General features: G+C 41.5%; 1 long non-coding RNA gene across 2 annotated transcripts in view; it reads right to left on the bottom strand.

The window, feature by feature from the left end:
- LOC139756114 (uncharacterized) overlaps positions 1–10,760 on the bottom strand; it is a 562,112-nt gene that overhangs the window by 3,155 nt on the left and 548,197 nt on the right. For both annotated transcript variants that reach the window (XR_011714263.1, XR_011714262.1), the window contains exon 7: positions 7,891–8,104. This is a non-coding gene — a long non-coding RNA (uncharacterized lncRNA). The remainder of the gene's footprint in view (positions 1–7,890; positions 8,105–10,760) is intronic.

The raw sequence follows: 10,760 nt of genomic DNA, 5'->3' as shown, positions 1-10,760 counted from the left end.
ACATTCACTGAGAACCAATCACTCTCCTCTCTTCCTACACTTACACATGCCTTACATCCTCGATAAAAACTTTTCACTGCTTCTAACAACTTGCCTCCTACACCATATATTCTTAATACCTTCCACAGAGCATCTCTATCAACTCTATCATATGCCTTCTCCAGATCCATAAATGCTACATACAAATCCATTTGCTTTTCTAAGTATTTCTCACATACATTCTTCAAAGCAAACACCCGATCCACACATCCTCTACCACTTCTGAAACCACACTCCTCTTCCCCAATCTGATGCTCTGTACATGCTTTCACCCTCTCAATCAATACCCTCCCATATAATTTCCTAGGAATACTCAACAAACTTATTATTTATTTATTTATTTTGCTTTGTCGCTGTCTCCCGCGTTTGCGAGGTAGCGCAAGGAAACAGGCGAAAGGAATGGCCCAACCCACCCCCATACACATGTACATACATACACGTCCACACAATCAAATATACATACCTATACATCTCAATGTACACATACAATACACACACAGACATGTACATATACACACATGTACATAATTCATACTGTCTGCTTTTATTTATTCCCATCGCCACCTCACCACACATGGAATAACATCCCCCCTCCTCATGTGTGCGAGGTAGCGCTAGGAAAAGACAACAAAGGCCCCATTCGTTCACACACAGTCTCTAGCTGTCATGCAATAATGCCCGAAACCACAGCTCCCTTTCCACATCCAGGCCCCACAGAAATTTCCATGGTTTACCCCAGACGCTTCACATGCCCTGATTCAATCCATTGACAGCACGTCGACCCCGGTATACCACATCGATCCAATTCACTCTTTTCCTTGCCCACCTTTCACCCTCCTGCATGTTCAGGCCCCAATCACTCAAAATCTTTTTCACTCCATCTTTCCACCTCCAATTTGGTCTCCCACTTCTCCTCGTTCCCTCCACCTCCGACACATATATCCTTTTGGTCAATCTTTCCTCACTCATTCTCTCCATGTGCCCAAACCATTTCAAAACACCCTCTTCTGCTCTCTCAACCACGCTCTTATTATTTCCACACATCTCTCTTACCCTTACATTACTTACTCGATCAAACCACCTCACACCACATATTGTCCTCAAACATCTCATTTCCAGCACATCCACCCTCCTGCGCACAACTCTATCCATAGCCCACGCCTCGCAACCATACAACATTGTTGGAACCACTATTCCTTCAAACATAGCCATTTTTGCTTTCCGAGATAATGTTTTCCACTTCCAAACATTCTTCAAGGCTCCCAGGATTTTCGCCCCCCTCCCCCACCCTATGATTCAGTTCCGCTTCCATGGTTCCATCCGCTGCCAGATCCACTCCCATATACTTAAAACACTTGACTTCCTCCAGTTTTTCTCCATTCAAACTCGCCTCCCAATTGACTTGACCCTCAACCCTACTGTACCAAATAACCTTGCTCTTATTCTGTAATCTGAGCACTTGCTTTTATCCCCTTTGCCTTTGTACAATGGCACTAATTAAGTATTCGGCCACTCCTCAGGCATCTCACCATGAGTCATACGTACATTAAATAACCTTAGCAACCAGTCAACAATACAGTCACCCCCTTTTTTAATAAATTCCACTGCATATACATAAAAAGGAAGTAAAGTGTTTTAGATATCTGGGAGTGGATCTGGCAGCGGATGGAACCATGGAAGCGGAAGTGGATCATAGGGTGGGGGAGGGGGCGAAAATTCTGGGAGCCTTGAAGAATGTGTGGAAGTCGAGAACATTATCTCGGAAAGCAAAAATGGGTATGTTTGAAGGAATAGTGGTTCCAACAATGTTGTATGGTTGCGAGGCGTGGGCTATGGATAGAGTTGTGCGCAGGAGGATGGATGTGCTGGAAATGAGATGTTTGAGGACAATGTGTGGTGTGAGGTGGTTTGATCGAGTAAGTAACGTAAGGGTAAGAGAGATGTGTGGAAATAAAAAGAGCGTGGTTGAGAGAGCAGAAGAGGGTGTTTTGAAATGGTTTGGGCACATGGAGAGAATGAGTGAGGAAAGATTGACCAAGAGGATATATGTGTCGGAGGTGGAGGGAACGAGGAGAAGTGGGAGACCAAATTGGAGGTGGAAAGATGGAGTGAAAAAGATTTTGAGTGATTGGGGCCTGAACATGCAGGAGGGTGAAAGGTGGGCAAGGAAAAGAGTGAATTGGATCGATGTGGTATACCGGGGTTGACGTGCTGTCAGTGGATTGAATCAGGGCATGTGAAGCGTCTGGGGTAAACTATGGAAAGCTGTGTAGGTATGTATATTTGCGTGTGTGGGCGTATGTATATACATGTGTATGGGGGTGGGTTGGGCCATTTCTTTCGTCTGTTTCCTTGCGCTACCTCGCAAACGTGGGAGACAGCGGCAAAAAAAAAAAAATAAATAAATAAATAAATATATATACATACATACATATTATCCCTGAAGTAGGGGAGAAAGAATTCTACCTCAGTATTCCCCGTGTGACATAGAAGGCCCGGCCAGGGTGGGGACTTCTGTCTGTGACTGGAGCCTTCAGCACAAGAAAATTCTTTATATCATTATTCCACCATTTTGGCATCATAATGGAAAAAGAGATCTACTAAGCACTTACACAAATGTTCTTTCTACTGTTTTGAACTCATTACTGCTACACTCTGAAGCTATATCCATAGTGCTTTCATTTATAATGTCCCAAGTTTGCTTGTCAAGAGCAATGCGAAGGTCTTTAAAATTTGCAAGTCTAAAATTTGGTGCTTTGTTGTAACTCATGCTGAAAGCATTACAGACAATGCTGAAAGGTAACTCAATGGTAATTTGCAAGTGATCACTTGTAGCAAACTTTTCTCTGACTTCAACATTGTTAACAAATCCTCATATGTAGTTAGAACTAAATCTAATACATTCTTGTCACAGGTAGATTTATCAACCATTTGTATCAGGGCACTGTCAAGCAGATTTCAGTAAAGCCCAAGGCCCATGCTACTGGAAAGATAATGGTATGTCAGAGTGTCTTTATATGATCGAATCTCTTTCACTGCTACCCATGGTGTCTGTGCTGGGGACCTATAAACTAATCCTAGTTATTTTCTTTTGAAACTTATCTTTGATTTCTACAAAAATGAAGTCAATTTATAAACAGCAACAACATTCTTCAGCAAAGACTTCAGCAATACATCACAACCTACTTATATCCCCTATCACTGTTAAATATAGTGTACCCAGAAATGGCGCATTTGGCAAGATTTATTTGTAATATCTAGCCAAGATTCAGAAATACCAATTACATCATTATTTTCTTCCAAAACAGTTGTCTCTAACTCTGAAAATTTGCTTTGTATACTCCATCAGTTAAACGAACAATCTGATACATGATACGCTTCTCTGGTGGTATGTATATGCGCAGCAGAGGCACTGGGGATCCTGCCTACACAAATGAATTCTGTAACTTTGACAAACTGTTCCATTATGTTGCCTACTTACCTTGTTCCTTGCTTCCATCTGGAAACTGATCTTCTGCTGCTCCAATCTACCTTTTCCCCAACCTGCCTTGTTCCCAAGCAGTGGCACCAGAGGTTATGACCTCTATAACCTGAGAACTAGCCATGCTGTTCTATTCTGCAGAGCGTCTGACCTTCTTTGTTCCTATCCTGCATCAAGTCTATGACTCTAGGTTAACTATCTTGCCATGTTGCCTCTAATCCTTAATCCCTCTTTTGATTTCCTGTGTTCCGAGTCCCTAACTAATTTATCAGAAAAAACTATTATTCTCATGTAACACTCTGCTAAGACTGGCTTTTCCTATTCCATTCAAGTGGAGTCTATCCTTAGCAAAAAGGCTCCTTTTTTTTTTTTTTTTTTTTTTTTTTTTTTTTTTTTTTTTATACTTTGTCGCTGTCTCCTGCGTTTGCGAGGTAGCGCAAGGAAACAGACGAAAGAAATGGCCCAACCTCCCCCCCCCCATACACATGTACATACACACGTCCACACACGCAAATATACATACCTACACAGCTTTCCATGGTTTACCCCAGACGCTTCACATGCCTTGATTCAATCCACTGACAGCACGTCAACCCCTGTATACCACATGACTCCAATTCACTCTATTCCTTGCCCTCCTTTCACCCTCCTGCATGTTCAGGCCCCGATCACACAAAATCTTTTTCACTCCATCTTTCCACCTCCAATTTGGTCTCCCTCTTCTCCTCGTTCCCTCCACCTCCGACACATATATCCTCTTGGTCAATCTCTCCTCACTCATTCTCTCCATGTGCCCAAACCATTTCAAAACACCCTCTTCTGCTCTCTCAACCACGCTCTTTTTATTTCCACACATCTCTCTTACCCTTACGTTACTTACTCGATCAAACCACCTCACACCACACATTGTCCTCAAACATCTCATTTCCAGCACATCCATCCTCCTGCGCACACCTCTATCCATAGCCCACGCCTCGCAACCATACAACATTGTTGGAACCACTATTCCCTCAAACATACCCATTTTCGCTTTCCGAGATACTGTTCTCGACTTCCACACATTTTTCAAGGCTCCCAAAATTTTCGCCCCCTCCCCCACCCTATGATCCACTTCCGCTTCCATGGTTCCATCCGCTGACAGATCCACTCCCAGATATCTAAAACACTTCACTTCCTCCAGTTTTTCTCCATTCAAACTCACCTCCCAATTGACTTGACCCTCACCCCTACTGTACCTAATAACCTTGCTCTTATTCACATTTACTCTCAACTTTCTTCTTCCACACACTTTACCAAACTCAGTCACCAACTTCTGCAGTTTCTCACATGAATCAGCCACCAGCGCTGTATCATCAGCGAACAACAACTGACTCACTTCCCAAGCTCTCTCATCCCCAACAGACTTCATACTTGCCCCTCTTTCCAGGACTCTTGCATTTACCTCCCTTACAACCCCATCCATAAACAAATTAAACAACCATGGAGACATCACACACCCCTGCCGCAAACCTACATTCACTGAGAACCAATCACTTTCCTCTCTTCCTACACGTACACATGCCTTACATCCTCGATAAAAACTTTTCACTGCTTCTAACAACTTGCCTCCCACACCATATATTCTTAATACCTTCCACAGAGCATCTCTATCAACTCTATCATATGCCTTCTCCAGATCCATAAATGCTACATACAAATCCATTTGCTTTTCTAAGTATTTCTCACATACATTCTTCAAAGCAAACACCTGATCCACACATCCTCTACCACTTCTGAAACCGCACTGCTCTTCCCCAATCTGATGCTCTGTACATGCCTTCACCCTCTCGATCAATACCCTCCCATATAATTTACCAGGAATACTCAACAAACTTATACCTCTGTAATTTGAGCACTCACTCTTATCCCCTTTGCCTTTGTACAATGGCACTATGCACGCATTCCGCCAATCCTCAGGCACCTCACCATGAGTCATACATACATTAAATAACCTTACCAACCAGTCAACAATACAGTCACCCCCTTTTTTAATAAATTCCACTGCAATACCATCCAAACCTGCTGCCTTGCCGGCTTTCATCTTCCGCAAAGCTTTTACTACCTCTTCTCTGTTTACCAAATCATTTTCCCTAACCCTCTCACTTTGCACACCACCTCGACCAAAACACCCTATATCTGCCACTCTGTCATCAGACACATTCAACAAACCTTCAAAATACTCATTCCATCTCCTTCTCACATCACCGCTACTTGTTATCACCTCCCCATTTGCGCCCTTCACTGAAGTTCCCATTTGCTCCCTTGTCTTACGCACCCTATTTACCTCCTTCCAGAACATCTTTTTATTCTCCCTAAAATTTACTGATAGTCTCTCACCCCAACTCTCATTTGCCCTTTTTTTCACCTCTTGCACCTTTCTCTTGACCTCCTGTCTCTTTCTTTTATACTTCTCCCACTCAATTGCATTTTTTCCCTGCAAAAATCGTCCAAATGCCTCTCTCTTCTCTTTCACTAATACTCTTACTTCTTCATCCCACCACTCACTACCCTTTCTAAACAGCCCACCTCCCACTCTTCTCATGCCACAAGCATCTTTTGCGCAATCCATCACTGATTCCCTAAATACATCCCATTCCTCCCCCACTCCCCTTACTTCCATTGTTGTCACCTTTTTCCATTCTGTACACAGTCTCTCCTGGTACTTCCCCACACAGGTCTCCTTCCCAAGCTCACTTACTCTCACCACCTTCTTCACCCCAACATTCACTCCTCTTTTCTGAAAACCCATACTAATCTTCACCTTAGCCTCCACAAGATAATGATCAGACATCCCTCCATTTGCACCTCTCAGCACATTAACATCCAAAAGTCTCTCTTTCGCGCGCCTGTCAATTAACACGTAATCCAATAACGCTCTCTGGCCATCTCTCCTACTTACATAAGTATACTTATGTATATCTCGCTTTTTAAACCAGGTATTCCCAATCATCAGTCCTTTTTCAGCACATAAATCTACAAGCTCTTCACCATTTCCATTTACAACACTGAACACCCCATGCATACCAATTATTCCCTCAACTGCCACATTACTCACCTTTGCATTCAAATCACCCATCACTATAACCCGGTCTCGTGCATCAAAACCGCTAACACACTCATTTAGCTGCTCCCAAAACACTTGCCTCTCATGATCTTTCTTCTCATGCCCAGGTGCATATGCACCAATAATCACCCACCTCTCTCCATCAACTTTCAGTTTTACCCATATTAATCGAGAATTTACTTTCTTGCATTCTATCACATACTCCCACAACTCCTGTTTCAGGAGTATTGCTACTCCTTCCCTTGCTCTTGTCCTCTCACTAACCCCTGACTTCACTCCCCAGACATTTCCAAACCACTCTTCCCCTTTACCCTTGAGCTTCGTTTCACTCAGAGCCAAAACATCCAGGTTCCTTTCCTCAAACATACTACCTATCTCTCCTTTTTTCACATCTTGGTTACATCCACACACATTTAGGCATCCCACTCTGAGCCTTCGAGGAGGATGATCACTCCCCGCGTGACTCCTTCTTCTGTTTCCCATTTTAGAAAGTTAATACAAGGAGGGGAGGATTTCCGGCCCCCCGCTCCCAAAAAGGCTCCTAGCTCTGCTAAAATGATCCCATAAATCTATATAAAAGACATTTCCTCCTCCATACAGGGAACCTCAATTCTACTATTCATCCCCAGTATTCTAGTGAGGGTACAGGGACTTATGTCATATCTAGGCAGCAGTCCCAATATAACTAACTTCATATGGCACTCTTTGAACTTACAGATGAGATCCCAGTATTTGGCTAAAACTTCTGATTTCCCACCGACTATATCATGTTTCAATGTGGCCAAATGTCAAATCCTTGAGAGTGCTTGAGACAATGTTATCAAACTTTCCCAGAATATCTTCCCATTTTGCACCAGGAAATCACAAATTTCTCTCTTCCCCTGAACACAGAACTACTAGTCCTGATTCCTGAACAATGAATACCCAAGCAGAAAGGTGCTTTGATCATCCTGTCTTCCAGGATTGTGTCATAATCTCCCTTTCCAGAACTTCTATTAGTCAACAAGGCTTCCTAGCAGGCTGGAAGTTACATATATCATCTAACTTTGTCTCCACAGCAACTAACCTATCTTCCAAAGTGCTCTACCTTATCTATCATCAGTGATGCAAGCTCCCGTACAATGAATATTTTTGCAGTAACATAGCCCGCATCACTTTCCCACCTGATTCATCCTAACATCTAGTTTTCTTAATGCCTCACTATTCCTCCTAATTTCTAAATGCACTTTTTCTAACAAAATGCAGAACAAACAAGAAAAGAACTCACCTTCTTCCTTAATAAGCAAGTTCCAGGTCAATTTCCTGGTACAGCTAGGAGAGCCAAGTCATGAGGTAGGCATTATTCTTCATATCACAACGGTGAACTAGGAGCTCAGAAGAATCATGTCCACTTGCGACAGAAGTCAGTTGGCAGAAATGGATTAACACCATCCACTCCAGACACCTTGCCACATTTCATCCTATTCTCTCTTCAGCAAACCCTATATCATGTGGATATTTTGATTAATACATGGTACTAATGAGACACCATACAAGTTTTACATAGGAAATGGTTATAGCAAGAAACTTTAAATACGAGAAGCTGTTTTTGTGCAATACTGAGAATCAAGTAATTCATAAACTATCAATGTATATTTGTATTTCTTTGCAATGAATTTCATAAGCTCATAAACACAAAAAATCATAAAGAATACCAAAATATATTACACAGTCCCTCAAAATTGAAAAATTGTGTAGACCATTTTTTTTTTTCAAATGACATATAAGCACTCTGTCCACAAACTCACAATCTTTCCCTACCACAAATAACATTTGACGACACTAATTCGGACAACTCATTCTTCATATTTCTAGATTTTCCTAATGTAAGCACTATGTGCTAGCCGTGCCTTTTGGCAAAATGGTAGGAGCAATAGGTAGAAGTAGGAGGTAAGAACATTCAGGCAGGAACATTAAGTAGTAGTAGTAGTAGGTACAAACATTAGGTGGGAGCATTTAGTAGAAGTAAGCAGTAGGAACAATAGGTAGAATTAGTAAAGAGGAACATTTTTTAGGAACCTATGCAAAGACACACTCAAGGTGCCCTCTGCTAGTGGCCTGTTAAGGGTGAAGCATGAAAGGCTTAGAAGTGGCCCTGGAGTTCACTAGATATAGAGACCATTGCTTTGGCCACCCCCTTAAGGGAGTTTGAAGAGGGAACAGGTATCAGAGATAAATAGATGGCAATGTTCCACCCATTCTTGTCTTAAAACAGTCTGACATTGTCATTTCTTACCGAATTTCAATGTAAACACAAAGACAACGGTAATGATACAATGACACTGTCACTTTCTACCGAGCTGTCACAAAGATTAATGCTTTGGGAATCACACGAAACAAGAGCCTTCCTGTCTTTCTGTATGTAGTCTTTGGTCTGGATAACTGCTAAAGAATGATGTCATGACCAAAGACAGCTGATGCAATAGAAAGGGTGTGAATGTCATCTGAAAAACTGTTTTGTGAAGCACAACACCTGAGGAAAAATTGAGGATGTAATTAAGGCCCTTAAAATATTATGTTGACTAAAGAGATAAAATATATGTAGTGAACAAGTACGTTAATATATAGGCTTATAGGCATTTTGGCTATTCTCATAGGAACAATAATTAGCAGAGGTGTAATAATTATGTTAGTATTACCTAACATAATTAGCTACATTATTTGTAATACACAGGTAGGGAGTTTTACACTCATGTGGCCCTATGTAATGCATAAGGAAGAAGTTTTACAAAAATGTGGTCCCATCTATTCAATCCTCTATATCATGCATATGGGGTTCCATCTACTCAACCCTCTCGATCATGCATCTTTTTTAACTTCTATATACTGTCCACATTTTGTGTTTCCTTACTCAGGTTATGACACTTGTCCATTACTCTTATACTGTAAAAGTATTTTACTTCTTATTTTTTAACAAATCTCTTGCTTGAATATGTTACGTTTTCTGGGTGTTCCAGCCACACATCTTTTGAAGAACTGTTCACAGTCTACATCATCATTCTAGTTCGAAGACTTAAAGGTTGTGATTAAGTCACCAACCACTCTTCTCTTCCGAGGGCAAACTTAAGGCGACTAGACTTTCTCTTTAACTCAGCTTTCTTAATTCTTGTACTATTCCCTCTTTGTTGTCCTCTGACCCTTCATTATTTGCTCTTTGTGTCTTTTTAGGTGTGGTGACCAAATTCTAAATCATAGTCTAGTTCTGGCTCTATGCAGAAAATGAACAACTTGATTAATGTCTCCTTATCCATGAAACAGAATGCAATTCAATGATTTGCCAGTAGACAATTTGTCTCCATAATTATTCTCCTAAAGTGGAACTCTAGTGACAGGTTAGGGATAAAGTTGACTCTTCTCTCACACTCATTCTTGCAGCTTATTTCCAGCTACATAATATTTATAATGAGGCCTTCTAGCCCCGTGACCCATCCTCACTACTTTACATTTACTTTCATTGAATTTTATGAACCAACTATTAGTACAACTTTCAAGTCTTGTCTTAGTCCCCATGTAAGTGGATGCAATCCTCCCCACTTTTCCTTTCCCTCATTATGTTTCAATTATCTGTAAACATTCAGAGTCCATTTTCAATAAGTCATTCACATATACCAAAAAGGGTAATGGATCCAGATCAGAACCCTGTAGCATGCCACAGGTGACAACTCTTTGTGAAGCAAATTCCATTTCTGAAACAGATCCTTCTGTCCCTCACTCATCCGTTACCCTTTCTCTATTCTCAAGCCATTTCAAGCACACCCTGATTGGCCCTCTCAACCACTCTATACTCACAAACACACCTCTCTAACACTCCTCACACAACCAACCGATGTTATGACATTTTTCTTCCTCAAGCATTTCTCTCTTGTACAAGTCCTAAGATATGCTTCAATTCAAGTATCAGGACAACTATACTTGCCCTTTCAGATGCTTATCTTTCCTTCCACACCCTCCTTAATGCATCTCATAACTTCAGCCCTTCTTCCACCTAGTGACTCATGTCAGCCCACATGATTCCACCTGCTGCCATATCTATCCTCAGATATCTAAAGCACCCTACCTTCTCCAGATCCATGTAGCTTAAACTCACACTCAAACCAT

This window comes from Panulirus ornatus, chromosome 20 (assembly GCF_036320965.1).
Source record: "Panulirus ornatus isolate Po-2019 chromosome 20, ASM3632096v1, whole genome shotgun sequence".
Classification (NCBI taxonomy): Eukaryota; Metazoa; Arthropoda; class Malacostraca; order Decapoda; family Palinuridae; genus Panulirus; species Panulirus ornatus.
The sequence above is the reverse complement of the archived record's forward strand: the minus strand, read 5'-3'. Positions and strand labels throughout refer to the sequence as shown.